Here is a 20,481-nt window from a genome sequence, read left to right as displayed (position 1 = left end):
TATCCTGTGCTTTTAAAACCAATACAAGAAACTCAGATCTATGCAAGCAGGCATCCTTCTCAATTGAATATCCTTCTCAATTGAAAATCCCTTACAACTTCTCTAAAAGTGAGAAGAATGAACACATGTTGATACAAAAGAAGAATTAGTGGGTTCAAAACCAAACTTACACAGTTGTTTATAAATATTTTTATTATGAGACAATCTTACATTTGCAGACCTTTTGCAAAGATAATGTAATGTATTTCTATAAGATCTTCATCAAACTTTCCCCAAAGGTTAACATCTTATGTAAGTGTGATATATTTGTCAAAATTAAGAAATTAATATTTTTATACTATTATTCATTACATCATATATTTTATTCATATTTCACAAGTTTTCTCACTAATACCCTTTTTCTGTTCTAGAATCAATGCAACCTTCTGCTCTAAATGTAGGCAGCATGTGTCCTATGCCTCCATTACTATGCCTGTAGAGAGTTTCATTTTTCTTAATGTTCATTATGAGTTTGTCAGCTTTGATGAATGTTGGTCTTACAAAATATCACTCACTTTGGACTTACCTGATGTTTATAATGATTCAATTTTAGTTTTTGATTCAGAAGAATCCCACAATAGTATGCATTTTACTCTATCATATAAAAGGTACATGTTATCAACCTGACTTATTATCATTGTTGTTAACCTAAATGGCTTAGAAGATGAAGTGGACATGTCTTCCAGGATACTCACTTCTCAAGTTATTATTTTTCCCTCACTTTATTTCTTTTTTTTCTTTTTTTTTTTTTTTTTTTTTTTTGGTCTTTTTCCTTTTTATCAGTACCAGGGATTGAACTCACGACTGCCTACTTGCAAGGCAGGAGCTTATGCCACTGAGCTAAATCCCCAGCCCCTCACTAGTTATTTTTTAAGAAGCTAAGTCCATGTCACAATCAATGGGAGAAAATGAAGCCCTGACTCATGCAAAAAGATATCAAATAGTGTATGAATGTATACTAGAATACAAAATAAAGATTTTTAGTACTTTGTTGAAGTTCTGCAAATGTCTTGTCTTCTCTCAATTTCTTGCCTGCTACATTAGCATATCAGAAATCTCTTACTCCTGTCAAGTTGACAACCAAGATAAACCAGCATGGCATCTATTAGTGTCTCTTGCCAGTAGCAATGATTATATCTATTCTGTTTAATTGGTGAATTTTTGTGTCCCCATTCTTCTTATAATTATTATTTGAGTTCTTCTAAAATGCACATATCTCTTCTCCACTATTTCTGTATGCGTATTTTTGTTCACTTGTAAAATATAGTTATTGGCAGGTGGTATGATCACTGCATTGACCTCCAGGGTCTTGTGTGGACTCAGTCCTTTGGCATCACTACCCCAAGTTCAGCTTTTGAGGAAGGAATCCCTAAGCAGCAGTCCAGGCTATCAGAGATTATGCAGCTCAAACATTTCCATCGCCTAATTTAGGCACTGCCACTGGGCACGTTGTGGCAGTCCCTGGTGCAGTGTTTCACATCCAGTTCGCTGAGGGATTACCGCCCATAACAAATGCCTTGGAAGTACAAGGCAGGGAGACCTGGCTGATTTTGGAGATGGCCCAGCATCTGGATGAGAGCACAGTAAGAACCATTGCTATGGATAGTACAGAAGGCCTGGTCAGAGATCAGAAAGACCTGGATTCTGGTGCACCGATTAAGATTCCCCTTGGCCCTGAGATCTTGGACAGAATCATGAATGTCACTGGAGAACTTATGGACAAGAGAGGACCCATCAAAGCCCAACAATTTGTTTCTATTAATGCTGAGGCTCCTAAATTCATGGAGATGAGTATTGAGCAGAAAATTCTGGAGACTGAGATTAAAGCTGTAGATCTGCTAGCTCCCTGTGCCAAAGGTTGCAAAATTGGGCTCTTTGGTGGTGCTGTATTTGGCAAGACAGTACTGATTGTAGAGTTAATCAACAATGTCACCAAAGCCTGTGGTGATTACTCTGTGTTTGCTGGTGTTGGTAAGAAGACAGGCAAGAGCCATGACTTATACCATAAAAAGATTGAATCTGGTATAGTCAATTTAAAAGATGCTATCTTGAAGGTAACTTTGGTCAAATGAGTAAACCACGTGGTGCTCATGCCCGGGTAGCCCTAACTGTACTGACTGAGCCTGAATACTTTAGACACCAAAAAGGTCAAGAAGTACTGTTGTCTATCAGTAACAACTTTTGCTTCACCCAGGCTGACTCAGAGGTATCTGTCTTACTTGGACAGAGTTCCTTCTGCTGTAAATCATCAGCATCATCAAGCAAGGATCTACCATCTCTGTACAAGCTACCCATGTCGCTGCGGATGACTTGCTTGCTCCTGGCCCTGCAACTACTTTTCCCCATTTGATGGCCACTACTCTTCTGTCCTGTGCTATTGCTGAGCTGGGTATCTATTGAGACATGAATCCTCCAGAATCCACCCCATCATGGACCCCTAACTTTGTTGGCAGTGAGTGTTCTGGTGTTTGCTGCCCATGGGGTACAAAAGATCCTTGAGGACTACAAATCCCTCCAGGACGTCATTGCCATCCTATGGATGAACTTTCTGAGGAAAACAAGTTGACTGTGTCCTGGGCATGGAAAATACAGCCTTTCTTGTCTCAGCGATTTCAGGTTGCTGAGGTCTTCACTGGGCACATGAGGAATTGGCTACCCTTGAAGAAGACCATCAGAGGATTCCAGTAGATTTTGACAGGCGACTATGACCATCTCTCAAAACAGAACTTTTTACACTGTGAAACCCATTGAAGAAACTGTGGCAAAAGCTGATAAATTGGCTGAAGAGCATGAATTACAAGAGCCTCCTCCCAGAATATACTCATGTGTAAGTGATACAAGAGCCTCAACTGAAGATATATTGTGTCTGAAGAATATTTAAGGTTTCTAAAAAAATGTAAACTCCTCAAAAATATATTTAGTTAATTGTGGATACCTATGTGGTCACAGATCATTAAAATGATTATTTAATATATTGTTCAAATAGATCCATCTTGAAGTATTCAGAACTCTTTCAGCGTGTTTTCTGTGTCATTTTGAAATGATGCTATCACTTAGTTTTAATTATCTTATGCCTTACTTTCTGAAAAGACACAATGGTCTATGCTCATTCTGAATTTTCCATTGTTCCAGTTCTCACACTAGTCATATTACTAACGAGTCCTGAGTCTTTGATATTTACAAAAGTAAATAAAAATGGCATTATCTCACTCTTCATGCTTAAAAACTTTTCATGAAAATTGCAAAGTAAGTTTTTTTTTTAAACTTACCTAGGATTTTAAATCACAGGGCAAACAAGCCCTGGAAGAAGGCAGGGCTTGCAGAGAGAAGCAAGACCCAAGTCTTTATTTACCTGGGACAGATGGCATTATGTGCTAGTAATGATGAGCAGATTGAGCTAGAAACTTTTAAGCAGATTGTTAATGATTGAGTTTGGATTATTGTAGAGTGTGAGGTGACTAGCTGCTGTGAGCATCAAGAAATTAACTGTTTTGTAGACTTCCCCTCTCACAAGCTTCCAAAGGGAATCATGGGAGAAATGTGAGGAAGGTTTCCCTTGTTGCTGCCTGAGTGAAAACTCTATCTGCCAACATGAGAATGGGTTAGGGGTGCATATTGGGAAGGAGCAGGCATGCTTATGTGCTCAAGACCACTATCTGCTGCAGAGGCAGTAAAACTTGTGAGCAATCTCACCTAAACTCAGGTTTCCAATACCTTCCTAAGATTGAGGTTTAAAATACCAGGGAACACTCTTGCATTCTGTTATAACTACCCACTAACAGGAATGTTGACCAAATTAAAGTGAAATAAGCACAGAGATCTTGCAAAAGGCATATTTTTCTTTGAGGCATAGCACAAATGGAAAACTCAAAAATAAAGAAAGAAGAGATATTCAGCAAGCAAAACATAGGCAAACTAGCTAACCATAAGTACAATATATCACTGATGTGTTTTTTAACGTTTTTAAATTTTATTTTAAAGAAGATAAAACTAAACAGAACAAAGCAGATCAGAAGAAAACAATGTGACACAGATTTCAAAGCAAGATGACAGAAAATCTGTTACAATGTCTCTATAATGTCTTTTGTTTTCTTCTAAATAGTTGTCCATATGTAAGTTTTATAAATTTAGTTTTGGATAAGAACACTGTCCTCAGTGCTTAAAGTGCTTTCTCTTTGGGTAATCAGCAAACACCATTTGGATTTTGATAATAGTGCTTCAGATCAGGGTGCTTGGTGAGCTGAAAGAGCTGCTCTTGTGATACTTTCATTGTCTTCCAAAGTGAAGCCCCTGGGTTTTATTGTCTGTCACCACACTTTCCATGTGTCTGTAGAGGGATTTGACCTGATGCAAATAAGCAAAATGATAAATTTTTCTTTTGTACTGGAGAATGAATCCAGAACCTTTGCACTGAGCTATGTGATCATCATTGCTTTATTATTTGATTATTAATTATTATCATTATTTTGTGACAGAGTATGTTGCCACAGCCAGACTCACATTTACAATAGTTTTCAGTCCTCCTGAGTGTCAAATTATAGGCGTGTGCCACCATGCCTGGCTCACAACCTAAACAATAGGAAATAAACACAGGAGAAGATGCCATACTCTTACAATAGGGCCTGCGTTGGACCATTATTTATTTTGTATTATATAAACAAATAAACTTTGGATTTGTAATATTGTGAACGGATAACTATTAGGTATTATGAGATGGTTCCTGAGGAAAACAGGCATTGAAATGAGACCTTACTGCCTCTGAAAGTGTAAATTACAGGAAATCTAAATCCAGAGACATTCAGAGACATACTCACTAATAACATTTAATATGAAAAGTACACATTTTGATGAACTTCTATTACAATTTTACATTTATAACTTAAGTATAAGCTAGCTTGTTGTCTTTGTCAAGTCAATGGAATGTAAAATATTTCAAATGTTTAATATTTTCTTCAAATTGTTCTAGTTCATTTAAAGAGTAATTTCATGGATAGAAATATTTGTGGCTTTAAATAATTTTTTATATGAAGTCATGATACACACACGCTTTCTTTGCTCTGTCAGTTTAAATTGTCTTCAAATAAATCAGTTATGTTTACTTTCTTAAAAGTCAGTATAATGTTAGAATCATCTTTCAAAATAAATATTTTATTTGTATAAATTATTGTCATTTATTTATTTTCACTATTTAATAGAAGAAATATCTCCTCTATGCTCATGGTCAATGAATTTAACAATCACAAAAAGTGAATTCTAAGTGGTTCAGAACAATTTTCTAAAATAACATTAAAAGCAGCCTTGCTTATTATAGTGAGCCATTCCTAACAGCTTTTCAATCCTTGATTAAAATAGAATGAATTGTTTAAGTTTTGCCACAAGATGGTGCTATCACAAAGGAATTTCAAAGATAAATTTAATTCCAAATTATTTCTAATTTATTTGTACTTCTTTCACTTGGAGATTTCAAATTTTAAAATTAATATTGGTCAGTATTTTTCTCTAATTTATTTTTTTATTACTTAATTTGTTTCAAGTCTGCATTCTGGACTTTTTATTCCTTCTATATATTGCTGATGACCTAGCTTTCAGAGAAAAATTTGGTTATTTTCTTTAAAAATTATGTGCAATGTTCACAAAATAACCTTTCAGAAAAAAGAAGCAATATAGTTCTTTTGGCGTCCATTATTGTCATTTTTTTTTTTCCATTTTCTTTTTTGTCTTTTTCGTTTTTATCGGTACCAGGGATCGAACTCACGACTACCTGCTTGCAAGGCAGGTGCTTATGCCGCTGAGCTAAATCCCCAGCCCCTGTTTTTGTCACATAAGAGAGGCAATATCAGTCTTTTTCCTCCGCCTACCGGGTCAGTTGATGTAATAGTCACAAACTAAACAAGCTCTTGGGGAATTAACAAGCTCCATAACAAGCTGAAAAACTCTTATCATTAATTTTGTTGTGTCCTTCTCCTTTTCCACCATCTGGCCTTTCATGTGTTGAAAAGTTTGTCTCACTTGAAGAGGCAGCAAACAATTAGGGACATTCACCAAGATAAACAGGAACAGAGAGGAACTGTTAACAGAGCACTGCTCCCTGGTGAGTTGATGTCTCTCCCACTGTGGTCTGCTGCTTGCCTGAAAGGGCATGGCTGCTGAGTGTCACTGTTATGAGACTCCAAAGAATTCAAAATTGCAACATTGCATCTAGTCTGGAATCTATGAATAATATGTGAGTGTAATATGTGAATGCCCTGGGGACCCTTAGTATGTCAATTAGAGAACAGCAATTTGAGAATCTCTTGAAGCAAAGAATAAAGTGTACTAGAACTTTCAAGAGCTAACAGCCCAAAGAGCTGAACTACTCTGTGCACTGAGAAAATTACTCTATTGTCTTTGAGGAAAAACAAAATTTTCAGAGTGTTGATGAAAAGCAATTTCTACTGTACTTACTTGTAAGAGAATATTTGATAAACTTCTTCTAGACAAAGATGAATAAAATAACGTTTTCTGCCCCAACCAAAACACTGTTGATATTAAAGCAGCCATACACAATAGATGAATAACAATGTGTTCCAAAGCAATTTAGTTACAAAAATAGGCAGAATTAAAATCTTACTAGAGTAAATGAAACAACAGTATAACATTTGCCCATCACAAATTTTTAGGCTTCTTTGAAGCAAAGACTTAAATGACTGAAGAGATATTTCAGACCTATGGTTCATAAAACATAATTATATGAAGGTGACAACATTCCTCCAGGTGCTTCTGACTGAGACAAAATACTCAACACCCAAAGTTAAAAGAGGAAAGGTTTATTTTGGCTTACAGTTTGTAGAGGTTTCAACTCATAGTTAACTGGCTCCACCGCAGTCTAGGATGGCTGAGGGTCATCAAAGAGGAAAAACGGTTAATGATGGGGAGAAGACAGTAAAAGCAAGCAAACCACAAATGACAATAGCAGCTTCTTTCTTCCCCTTTTATATCTTGGCTCAGTTATCTGGCTTAAGGCAGTTGCCAAACCAATCAGAAGACTAACTTAGAAATCACACATCTTTAATTGCAGTATCACACATTCTAGATCTGGTTGCCTCTGAGAAAGTCCCACCAACGACTGCATGAGGCTTTGGGAGAATGTCTAGACATGAACCATAACACTACTAACACTATGCAAACCTTATCAATATCCCAATTGCTTTTTTTAAAGCAGTAGACAAACATGCAAAGGATCAGAATACCCAAAACAATTTTGAAAAAAAAAAAAGTCAGAGGAATTCTCAAGTTAAAATTTACTGCAAATCTAGAGTAAGCAAGACAATGTAGTACTGGCATGAAGATAGCTATGTCCATATCCTGAGAGAAATAAATTGTGTAAAACAGGGTTAGTATTTGCTGAAATCAGGACATTTTTACATCTCTTGTTCCAAATTAATGTTATGGTGACCAAATTAATGTTATGGTGAGTTATTGCTTCCAATATATTGAAGACCAATTATATAGTTTAACACTGGGTTTTTAAAAAGCTAGATTTCTGCCCTTGTGGGCCTCACAGTCTCTTGTGGAAAACAGACAAAATTCAAGCCAACAAACATATTTCAATTTATGAATTCTGTTTCAAAATTAATAAATTGTATTGCAATAACATTGACAGTATACCATGACAAAAACCCTAGAAATACTAACTCAAATATATTCCCAAAATTGCACACACCTATATGCCCATATTTCAGAAGAAAATAAGAGTAAAATATATTTCCACACTGTTAATATTTAATATTCCTAATAGTTAAAACTCAGTGAGGCTCTGCCACAATCAAAAAGTAACTTAAAAATTGAGTTCACTTTGTTTACACAATATTAATCAAAGCATTCATTCATGAGTTGTAACATGACATGTTTAGATTAAATAATTTTTAATCTCAGAGATTATGTGCCTCTCTGTCTCATTTATCACCCATTTATAAAAAAACATTTACTCAACAGCAACTGTGGGTCAATTACCTTTGCAGATACTCAGGATAAAATGTTGAACCCAGAATTGATCTTCACTATGACAGATTTACAACTAGCAGCAGCTGACAGACATGAATCAAATTCAATAGATGTACAATTATGCCTGAGACACAGTGTAACAGAAAGGGAACTCGTATTATGAAAGATGACCCTTGCCTATAAATAATAGCAACTTACTGGGGAAGTGTTACAACACATTTTACACCTATAACTTATGTCCTTGTTTCCAGTCTTTACTCAAATCAGTAATTTTTAAGCGCTGCTGTTGAAATTTGGTAAGTTTCCCCCAAGGTGCACATGTTCAAGGCTTTGTGCTGGCCTGTAGCACCACTGGGAAGAGACAGAAATTTAAATCTAGGACTCCTACAAGAAAGTAATGTCACTGGGGGCTTCCCTTGAGGCCTATTGAGGTCCTAGACTCTCTTGTTTTGCTTCTTCCCATATTTAAGAAACTCTGTTCTACCATACGCTCCTCTACATGATGGACAGAATCATCATCTCCCAAAATCAGTGGAGTCAACTTACCTTGAACTGAGTCCTCTGAAATCATAAGCCAAGATGAACCTCTCCTCTTTATAAATTGTTAGGTCACAACAATGGAATATATTTGTTACAATATGTTTTGTAACCCTAAAGATAACACATTCCTTAAGCAAAATTTTGGTAATGTCAATCTTGTATTTATTGGTAACATTCCCTTGTTCCTAACAGTAAGAGAGTTCATGTTACTATATTAAATAATTATGTCATTTTGACCTGAACCTAACTCTATTCTAACTTCTCTTCTTTGCCTATACATTTACTTTTGCTTCAATAAATCATGATGTCTTATTCCCGTGCAGGTTTTAAAGTCTTCTACCCTGTATATGCCTTTATTCATCATATTCTGTTAATGTGAATTTGTTACAGTTTGTAGGGGGAGATTTTAATCACTTTCTTAGACTGCTGCAGCATGAACAAAGTATACATTGTGTATATTTATTGACTTCTATTAATTAATGATGCGTTTTTTCACACCATTATTACACAGTATTTGCCAAAGAACCTGTACATAAAAGTCACAAACAACACTGTAGTCACTTAAATATACAACTTTGAAATATGAAAGTTCATCACTTTTAATAATAGTATATATTAACGATTTATTGAACATTTTGACTCATGTGAATCTCACATCCTTATATCCTTAGAAAGTACATAGTTTTGCCTGCTTCATAAAGAAGAAAGGAAATAACAAATTTAGGCTCTTCCTTAGTGGTCACATCAATTGTAAGTCTCAGGCCACAATACATGCTATGGAAATCTAATTTTAGAGCCCACATATTTAATTCATTTTTCCACAATGCCACTTAAGTCTCCTCAATCAAAATCAATTTCAGTCTACAAAAATAAAATATATTTGTGTCACCTGCATAGACATGCAGCTCTGTATAAGTTGACTTCTAGTACCTGAGAACAACTCTGTTAGAAATCTTTTATTAATGGGAAAATTCAAATTCTCGTCCCTGAAACAGATTTTTTTTTCTCTTTTGCTTTGTAACTATGCTGTTTTAGATGAATTGATTTCTCTAGTATACAATTTCCTCTTGGAAAGGCAGATAATAAATCTGTTTTATGCTATCATTAGGAGAATAAACTGATTAAAAGGTTGTGAAAATGTCCACTGTATAAGTTAATAATTGTTGTATGGCAAGAGTGTTGTGTAAAAACTTGCTTTGAAATATAGTAAATTGAAATAGAAAGTATTTTAATCATTTTGTAAGTCCTTTAGAGTCAACTGATTTATACTGAACATATTTAGGATTCACACTAAATTGTAAATTACGTTTAAGTCTGCTCTTGTCTCATTCATCTCTTTTCCATCAATTGCCTAGTTGGAGTATATTCTTATTTCAATGATAGAAAAGCAACAGAGCAAATCTAATCCAATAGCAAATCTAAAGACTTGCTTATACTGTTTGATGACATGCCATTCACCAAAGGTACATGACTAACCACAAGGTCATCGGGCAGGAAACTGTACTCCAAAAATGCACAAGGAATTTGGATACAAGAAGAGGTAAAAATGGAGTCAAATTCAATCTCTGAATGTAGTTCTCAAGTTTAGGGAAATACTTGCCAGAAAAGATAACCTAATTCCAATTAAATATCTTATTCAATCTAAAAGTAGTTTTCCCATTTTATATTACTTTTATATCTGAAGAGAAATCTCAGGAAAGAAATTTTTTATGATATGCACTGTTTTCATGGGAAATATTTCTTCAAAATTAGTTAGTGAAAGAATTAATGTATGTCATGTACATATATCAACTCCCCATGATAAATGTAATCATTATGTACTGCAAACATGTGCCAAAAAAAAAGTCTAATTAGTAGAGTTTTCCTATGTCAAGCAAGTCATCATCAATAGACTTTAAAATTATAGGAACAGTTGTATCCTTTTCCCTGTAAAGTATAATTGATAGATAAAAATTATGCAATTTAAGGTATACAACATAATGTGTTAACACAGGTGTACATTGTTAAATAATTATCTCAATCGACCAGATGAAAATAAATCCTGCAATTCAGCCAGTAACTTTTTCTGTGTGTGTTGAAAAATTTAACATCTAATCTCTTAACAAATTTCAAGAACCACCTCTTTAGAAAAACTGTTACTGTATATCTTTAGAAATTATTTATCTTATAATTGAAAGCTTAAACCCTTTGAACAACATAATTTCCTATTCTAGTCACTCACTATCTTTCTCCTCTCTACTTTGATGGGCTGAGGTTTCTTTGAGATTCCACGGATGAGAGGTAATGTGGTCCTTCTCTTTCTATCCCTGTCTTATGTCACAGTGTGTAGTGTCCTCCAAATTCATTCCCCTTGCTGTAAATGACAGGATTATAATAATTTGTATAGATGAATACTGTTATTTATACATTTAAAAACCATATGCATTCCATATCTTGGCAATTTTAAATAACACAACAATGAAAATGGAAGTGCATATTACTTTCAGTAATGATTCTATTAATTTATATTTTCATAACCAGTGTATAAATGCCCTAATTTGCTATTGAGTTGTGTGAGCTTCTTATGTATAGTATTTTGGCTATTATCACCTTGGTACAGGTAAATAATGACTTGCTATTAGTTTTCCATTTCTTCTCTTTTTGTTGACTTTTCTCAGCTATGAAGAAATATTTTAATTAATTTTTTAAGACAGGGTCTAGCTCTGTGGATCAGGCTGTCCTTGAACTTCCTGTGCATCCCAGGCTGCCCTTGAACTTGGGATGATTCTCCTGTCTCAATCTTCCAAGTCCTGGATTGCAGACATACGCCACCATACCTGGCAGAAACTTTTTAGTTTAATGTATTTTCACTTGTTTTTGTTTGTATTGTCTGTGTATGTTGGTGTAATATCCAAAGTAATTTTTGTCCACAATAGTCTTATATTTCTTGTGCAATTTTTTGTTGAGTTTTTGATTTCAAGTTTTACATTTAAGTCTTAAGTATATTTTTTAGCTAATTTGCATGTGGTATAAAAGAAGAATCCAGTTTTTCTTTCTTCTTTTTTCTTTTTCCCTCTCCTTTTTTTTTTTGTGCATATCCACTTTGGAGTACAATTTCACAATTTTTTAAATGGAACACCATGTATGCATTATGTTCTTCACTTTTATGAAAGACTATATAATATCATTGTTTTATTTCTGTGCTTTCCGTGCTATTCCATTGGTCTACATGCTTTTGGTTTTTGTCTTTTGTTTTTGCTGATGTGGTGCTATTTTGATTACCTTAGATTTATGGTATAATTTGAAATTAGAACGTGTGATATCTCTAGTCTTTCCTTCTTGCTCAAAATTTCTTTAGCTATTCAGAATTTTGGTGCTTGCACATGACTTGTGAGACGGTTGTTTTCTATTACTGTTACAAACAGTGCTAGAATTTTGATGAAGGTAATGTTGAATCTGAAGATCATTTTGGGTGATATGGACATCTGAAAATGTTAATTTTTCCTGTCTATGAATGCAGTACATTTTCATTTATTTGTTTAATCAAAATGGCTTGGGTTTTACATTTCTTAATGCCTTTCATCAATATTTCATAGTTTTAAGTGTACATATATTTTGCTTCCTTGATAAAATACTCCCCACGTATTTTAATACTATTGTAAAAATAATTCTTACCTTAATTTTCTTTGTGGATAGTTCATTGCTATAATATAGGAACAAAATAAGTATTTGAATATGGATTCTATATCTTATAAATTTTTTGAATGTTTATTAGTTTAAAAAGGTTTTTGAGATTCTTTTGTTTTTTCATATATATGATTATGTCACCAGAAAAGAGACAATTTCATATCTTCATTTAGGGTTTGCATGGTAGTTAATTTTTTCTCTTTCCTAATTGGTCTAAAATTTATATTATACATTGAATAAAAGTGATGACAGTTGTCTTTTTCCTGATCATAGGAAAAATTATTCATTGTTCTGATTTGATATGATTTTAACTATAAACCTGTAATATTTAGCCTTTATTAGGTTGAGATTTGGTATTCCTATACCTAATGTTTTCAGAGTTAATGAGAGTTTTCCTAGGGCTTCTGCATAGTTAATGATTTGGTAGATTTATAGAAATGTGTTCTTACTTAATATATTCTTAGATCCAAATAATTATTTCTTAGTTTTCTGTTTTGATTTTCTTTATATATGACTAGTAAATGAAAACAAAAGTCCAAATCAACATTTTGATATCAATTACATTCAAAATAGATTGCCATATGTGATTATCACCTAGATGTGGGCTTTTCCTAGTCTCTGTAGTAATAAGTGTTAGCCTTTTCTTCAAAGTGAAGATTTAATAATACTAAGTGAGTTACATATAATTTCACCCAGAAATGATTGTATCAGTAGTATTAACACTAATCTCTAATGAGTGTGTTATCATTGAGAATTATGTTGGCATTACTTGACAATATATTCTAAAACTTGAATGGACAACTGATGTGAAGACAAGAAGATGTACTATGGTAGCTACTGTTGTTTCCTAGGATCTTGTTTTTGAGTTCTATACCAATTTGGCTGCATTGATTTGATCAGCTTGGTTACGTTTTGTTTTGTTGGATTTTATTATCTTTAAAAGAAAAATAGAAAAGGAAGCTGAAAAACATCACAACATTCAGAAACTTTGACACAGAATTCCTAAGTCTTAACCTTTCTCTCTGCCTTAGAATTAAGCCACTGAAACAGCTTTAATGAGACAGTCTTCAGTTAGATGGCCACATGGCGTTTTTATTGCTAAACTCCATATGATCACAAACTTAACTGAAAAAACACAGGGTATGAGTTAGTTGCACAGAGCCCTTTTGGTAAATTTTAGGCACAAAAACCAACTGGAATATATTCTGTCTATAAGAATATAGAATTGAAAATGAAGAGGGAGAAGACAGGACTCCAAACTAAACAACTTCTTTGTTTCTGTTACCAAATTTATCATTCTGAGAGACAGAATGTTTCTCTAATTACTGTCTCCACTTTTTGGAAAGCACTATGAGTAACAAATAAGTATGATATCTAAAGTAAGTTAATTAGGGATACAAATATTTAGACTTAAAAAAGTATGACTAGCAATATTAATTAAAATTTCCCTGAAAAATATTAACCTAAATATTTCACAAAGTATCACACTTAGGAATTGTGAAATAGAATACAGGAGATTGAGTTCAGAATTGAAAGACAGTAGCCTAGTCAATGTTCATATAAAATTATTATATTAGACCCCGGCATGGTGGTTCATGCCTGTAATCCCAGCACTCAGGAGGCTGAGGCAGGAGGATCATTGCAAGTTCGAGACTAGCCTGGGCTACACAGTGAGCTCAAGGCCAGCCTGAACTGCATAGTAAGAGCCTGCCTCAAAAAGACCAAAAAAAAAATTATTATATTTGAGTCTACCTAAAAATGGAATGTTTTTCAACTATAAGATATCTTTGAGAGTATCATTGTATAATAAAATGCTAAATTTGAAATTTCAGGTACACAACTGCATGTGCAGCATAATAGTCCCTAAACATTAAATTTAGATCATTCTTAAGAAAGACACAAATGTCTCATACAAATGTTTGTGTGTTGGTATAATGAATAATTCTCTTCCTTTTCATATTTTTATTTACTATTACAAAATCTATGTAATTGTATGTAAAATTAATTGATAATATCATAGTTTTAGATATTCAGTGTGCATTTACCTTAGTCAAGTGCAAATGCTCTTGAAAGCAAGCCTTCGTGATGAAGAATGTTTCTTCCTTTCAAACATCCTTTCATGATGAATGTTGCATTGATTGAATTTGGATGATTTATCTTCACAGCTCAGTGGAATTCTGCATACTTAATCTTATATTGTATAAAAGGCCCAGTACATTAACTATATAAGTAAAAAACATTATTATTCCCAAGGTTTGAAGCTCTTGTTACATGTACAGAGCACTTCCTTCTGAGATTTAATTAATCCTTGGTAATTATAACACCAAACTATGATACAGTTAAACATGTTTTTTCCATTATTTACAAATGTATTTCTTAAACCAAGATAAGCAAAGACAGAACCTATAACATTATTTAATGGATTTGAAATGTATTTATTTTATAGTGCACATTTCCAATAATATTCTAGGTTTGGGACTCAGTGACTACAACTGATAATCTTTGATGTCAACATAATGAGAATTAAGAACACTAAACTAATGATTACTGTCTTTAGTTTAACACTAAACTAATGATCCACTGTCTTCATCTGTTTCAACTACTGTAACACTGTTTTATAAGGTAGGTGGCTTATAAACAACTGACATTTATTTTTCACAATACCTGTACCTCAGAATTCCATGATGAAGCTGTCAGAAAACTCAGTGTCCTACAAAACTTGCTTTCTGATTCCTAGATGTTTCCCCTTTCACTTTGTCCTCACATAGTGGAAGAGGCTTGCTAGCTTTCCAAGGTCTTTATAAGGAAACAAATTCTTATCTTACACACTTCACCACCTAATCCTATCCAAAAGGGGAAGGAATTTCAATATATGGATTAGGGGTGAGCATAGGTATTTAGACCATAGCAGTAACTGTAATACAAATGACAACAGTAGAAATGATTCTGTAAGTGAGTACAATGGGGGATACGTTGTAGATTCAGTGATTGGGGAAGGTTTCAGAGTAAGATACATTGAAACTGTAAATTGATATAATAAATTTAGTAGTTATCAGACTAATTTCATGTATTTATTATTCTAGTGGAGACATAAACTGCCTTGAGGCAAGACTGTAGGATGAAAGGGAGAGAGTAAGGACTGAGTACTAAGGAAGATAATGCATCAAACAAAATGAAGACATGTCAAGACACAGAGAATAACAAACCAGAGCGGGGATACAAAAAAAAGAATAAGGACAATGTCCAAATTGGTGAAACATCATATAAAATGGAAACTGACAGCTTAATGTTTAAGATTAAATTAGAAAAAAATTTGATAAAAATATGAACACATATCAACATACAAAAATATATATTGATATTGTTTCCAGTATAATCATTACATTTCTTTATTTTCCTGTCCTTTTGATCTAGAGATTCTTCCTTTAAAAAAAATCTCCCTTCAATTTTAACCTGTGTCCCTACCTTGAATGGCAACTGGGAACAAAGTACCTTTCTTTAAAAGACATTACTTTTAACTTGTAGAACATTGTTCTGTTTTATGGATTTTTCTAGATATAAGATGTTTTATTGAAATTTACAGAATATTGACTTCAGAACTGTAAAAGCCCACAACATAGGCATTATGAAAGGCCTCTTATGCTAGCTAGGAAAGGTCTTGTTTGTCTTCTGTATCTCATAAACTGTATCTACGGGCCCATACTAAGCATAGCTTCACAGAGGTCTCCATCCACTTTCTCTATAAAGGTGTATAGCCACCCTATAGCCTGCCTATTATCCTCCTGCTTCTTTCCATTGTTCTCCTCCTACAAAACATACTCAGTAGGTTAATGGAAATAGATCACCTGAACCCTAAATATCGAAAACAATGACTTTATTCTACTCTCAGAAACACTAGGATAAAGTCAAAGTATACAGCAATTTCTCATAGAATTTCAAACACAAATTCCACTATCTTCGAGCATATAGCTTGTTAGAGAGAAATCTGCAGCTGACCTTTTTGTTATTTTAAGGGAATAAAAAACATATTTTAAAGAGAATAAAAAAAGAGAAAACTAACAATGGTTATTGTTTTGCATATTGTCTACAAATGGTTGCTCAGATTATCAGATATAAGCATGCAAAATTGATCAAACAATATAAGCTCTAACTGGTCCTTTCAATGAACTGCAGCTGATCTTAAATGCATGTCTTTTCAATGAATCATTTTGTTAGTGTTTCATTTAGGTTTGGTGCCTCTTTGCAAGCTTTTTGGTTACTTTCTCCAAGACTAAAGGTCTTACACGTCATTAAGTTTCTAGGTGTATGCAGTAGCTTATCAAACATTTCCAACTCTTTATTCTGGCCCTTTACATAAGTTTGATTACTTGACTTGCTCTGGAAAATAAGGTTAAATTAAAGTGCCATGTGTTACTTTGGATATGAGCATTTAATTGTTTATGAGATATTTATGAGACACTCGAGAGTACTTCATTCCTAAATCATATTGAGTAGTGATTTTCTGCAGTGACTGTAGGCTAAGCTGGATTTGAAACTAAGGAAATTTTGCAGCAGTCAGCCAAGGTTATACATCACATACTCACTATTTTAGAATCTGCAGCATTATAGTATAATATGGAGATTTAAGAATCTTTTTGCAGGTAGAAATAGAGATAGAGATAGATACACATACAGATTTAAATGTAGGTGTAGATAAATGTATATGTATATAAGAGATATACAGATAAATGTTGATAGATGTCCATTTTGGTTCTGCTTCTTTGAAGAACACAACATCCTCAAGAGTCACCTCAATTTTTCTCTCTTCTCTAGACTCAACTCATGTCACATGATAGGATACTTCAAAGAATACATCTATCCTATCCCTCTAAAGGAAAGAGACCAAAAGAATTATAAGATTCTACTAATATATACTGATAGAAACTTGAACATGTGTGGGAGTGGATTAAGTGTAAAATTTAGCAATCGTTTCATGCAAAATTCTTAGATATAAGTGCAATTTTAGAAATGAGCAATTTCATGTTATAGACTGTATAACTAGAAGAGCTTCTAATATCTCACTGCCTGGTTGAAGGTTAGATTCAGTGATGCTCTATATTTCATGAGACCAAGATGCTTAAGTGATGTGGAGGAGGCAAAAAAAATCTCATATTAAATCTTGAATACTTTAGGAGTAATTCTTGATTTAAATTTCTGCTACTGAAGCCACAGTCAATACCAAATGTCAAGAACATTTCCTAATTTGTGGCAAGTAGTCATTTTCATTGTGAAAAACTCACCCCCTAAGCCTTGTTGGTGTTTTGTTTTTCCTTTCTTATTACAAAATGCAGTGCTCATTTCTCAGAGGGATTTTAACTGCATCATGAACTGAGCACATTTATTGATAGCTGAATCTTCATTGATTTGCAGCAAAGAAGATTTAATAAACTTCTAAATTAGTTTCACCTCTATATCATCTGACATGTAATGTAATTTATAATACATGTTCCTGAAATGGCAGGTTTATATTTGATTTATTTTTTTTTCATTGCAATGACCATTTTCTTGTGGATGACTAAATGTGCAGTTCCTTTATTTTGTCATTCATTGTGACTATAGCTACCAATAATGCAACTTTTTAGCTAGAATTTTAAATTCAGCATGGTATTTTTAAACATATTTAAGGAAGATCTTTACTTATTGTGTGGCTTGTATTTATACATACTTTAAAGTATTTAATGTTTTTCTTCCTTAAAATTATTGACTTATCGTACGGTTGTGACATATCGTTCCCCCTTCTCCCTATGTAATGCTGTTCCTTTACTTGACAATTTTTTCCATGCAAATAAATCATGTACAGTGAGAGAGTAAAGAATTATAGGGTATAAGTGTCCAAATTTGAATAACTTCTGTTACTTAATTAGTGATAAACTTTTTTAACCACTATGTTTATTTTACAAATTAGGTGACTTTTCCTATCTAAAATAAAGAGTTGGCATTTATCAAGCTACAGCATACATAAAAGGAAAATATAGTTAACATAAAATAATTAAGGGGACTGTTGATATTCCTGCTTCAGAAACATCTTCTTAAATATCATCTGTGTTCTTCAGAATTCAACTTAAAAGTTATAGCAAAATTGTGCATAAAATCATTAAGCAGAATTTACTGAAATATAAATTATTCTTAGTATAGTTAAAGCCCAACAATTCAGAAGACTTAATAAAATGTTAGAGTATAGTGCAGTGGTAAGGCATCTACTGAGGATGCCTGCGACACTGAATTTAATTTCTAGTCCTGAGAAACAGACTTGATCAAGAATAGAAAAACAATAAATTATTTTTCTAAAGCCCATAGGAAAAATAATCTATTATAATTAACTCACCGCATTACATTTTTATTGTCTCATATTCATTTTTAAAAGTATGGAGTTTCAAGATGGTATGTTCATAAACAGGTATGGCATATTGCAAGCATATCATTCCCTGTTATCCTTCCCCCTTCTCCTTGTTCCTTTCTTATTCTAAGACTAGTTTCCCTTGTACCTGCAGATCATCTTTTTTTCATATTTCAAAAATTAAGGAAGGAACATATGTTCAAGAAATTAATTTAATTTAATAATGTTTAATAAAAATAATTTTATTTCTAATATGGCGAGCCATTGAAATTAACCAAAAGGTACAGATTAGTTGGTTATTAAGTTTTAAATAGTTAAGATAATACAACTGTTTGCCTCCAAAATCATTTGATTCTGGATAAAAATAATTATGAAATAAAATTTATAAGAATATATGTGTTTTAATAACAGGACAAAATACAAAGAAATAATAATTTTAAGGAAATGAAAAACTTGAGAATTGCTATCAAGATTTAGCTATTACAAATTGTGCTGCTGTAAACATGGGTTGGCATGTAGTTCTGTAGTGTAATGTTTTTAATTTTTCCTGGATGATAACAAGAAGATGGGTCAAATTGGGGGAACTCTGCTTTTAATTTTCCAAGGAATCTTTATATTGACTTCCACAGAGGTTGCACCATTCTACTCTCCCACCGATAGTGAAGAAGGGATCTCTTGAACACAGTGCTGCCATCGATGTTATTAGTTGATTTATTGATAACAGCAAGTTTTCTGAAGTAAGATAGAATTTCAATGTTACTTTAATTTGCAACACTGGAATGACCAGTGATGTTGAACATTTTTTCATATATTTTACTTACCATTTGTATTTCTTCATCTAAGAAGTGTGTATTAAACTCAGATGCCCATTTTTAGATTGGGTCTTTAAATTGGGGCAGTCTGATTTTTATCAATTTTTTATATGTTTTAGACATTAGTCTTTGATCTGAGGAACACATGATGTTTGCTGTTGGTTTGTCATAGATGGTTTTAAAGATCATTTATTCTAATTTTCTGTAAGGTTTTTATTGTAAGAGGATATTGGGCTTTGTTAAGTACTTTTTTTTCTGTGTCTATTGAGATGAATGTGTCTTTGCTGTTGGTTCTGTTAATATGTTGTATTACAATTATTGATTTGGATATGTTGAGCCATCTCTGCATCCCTGAGATGAATCCTCCGTGGTCATGGTGTATAATTTCTTCATGATTTGCTAATTCTGTTCATCAGTGTCTTATTGAGAATTTTTGTTCATCAGGGAGATTGGCTTATAGTTCTCTTTTTAGTTTGATCCTTCTCTGGTTTTGTATCAGGCTTATGCTTGCTTTCAGGCATGAATGTGGACATATCATTTCCCTTCAATTTCATTAAAGAGCTTGAGGAGTCGCGGCACTAGATCTTCTCTAAATTTCTTGTAGAATTCAGCACTTGATCTTTCTAGATGTAGGCTTTTCTTTCTTGGTAGGATTTTAATTATTTCTTCAATTCCATTGACTGATATTAGCTTATTTAGAATTTTTATGTCTTTTTGATTCAGCTTTGGCAATTTATATGTACCTAGAAATCTGCCTTTTTTTTCCATCTTTTTAGAATACAGATTCTCAAAGTAAGTACTGATGGTCTTCTGGATTTCAGATGATCTGTGATTTCATTTTCACTCTCAGTTGCATGAATTTCAGTCTTTGTTCTCCTTTTTGTTTTAAAAGGTAGGCTAAAGTTTGTCAGTTTTATTTAATTTGACAATGCACAACAATTTGATTCATTGATTCTTTGTACTGTTTTCTTAATCTTGATTGCATTAATTTCTGCTCTGATCATTATAATCTCCTCCCTTGCATGAGTTTGGGCTTTATTTGTTCTTCTTTTTCTAGAAACTTTA

At 33.2% G+C, this 20,481-nt stretch overlaps 1 pseudogene; it reads left to right on the top strand.

The window, feature by feature from the left end:
• The first annotated feature begins 1,321 nt into the window (after window positions 1-1,321).
• Window positions 1,322-2,927, top strand: LOC100734459 (ATP synthase subunit beta, mitochondrial-like; annotated as a pseudogene).
• The last annotated feature ends 17,554 nt before the right edge of the window (window positions 2,928-20,481 follow it).

This window comes from Cavia porcellus, unplaced genomic scaffold, assembly GCF_034190915.1.
Source record: "Cavia porcellus strain 051 isolate PalLab524CR breed Dunkin Hartley unplaced genomic scaffold, mCavPor4.1 scaffold_29, whole genome shotgun sequence".
Taxonomy (NCBI): Eukaryota; Metazoa; Chordata; class Mammalia; order Rodentia; family Caviidae; genus Cavia; species Cavia porcellus.
The sequence above is the reverse complement of the archived record's forward strand: the minus strand, read 5'-3'. Positions and strand labels throughout refer to the sequence as shown.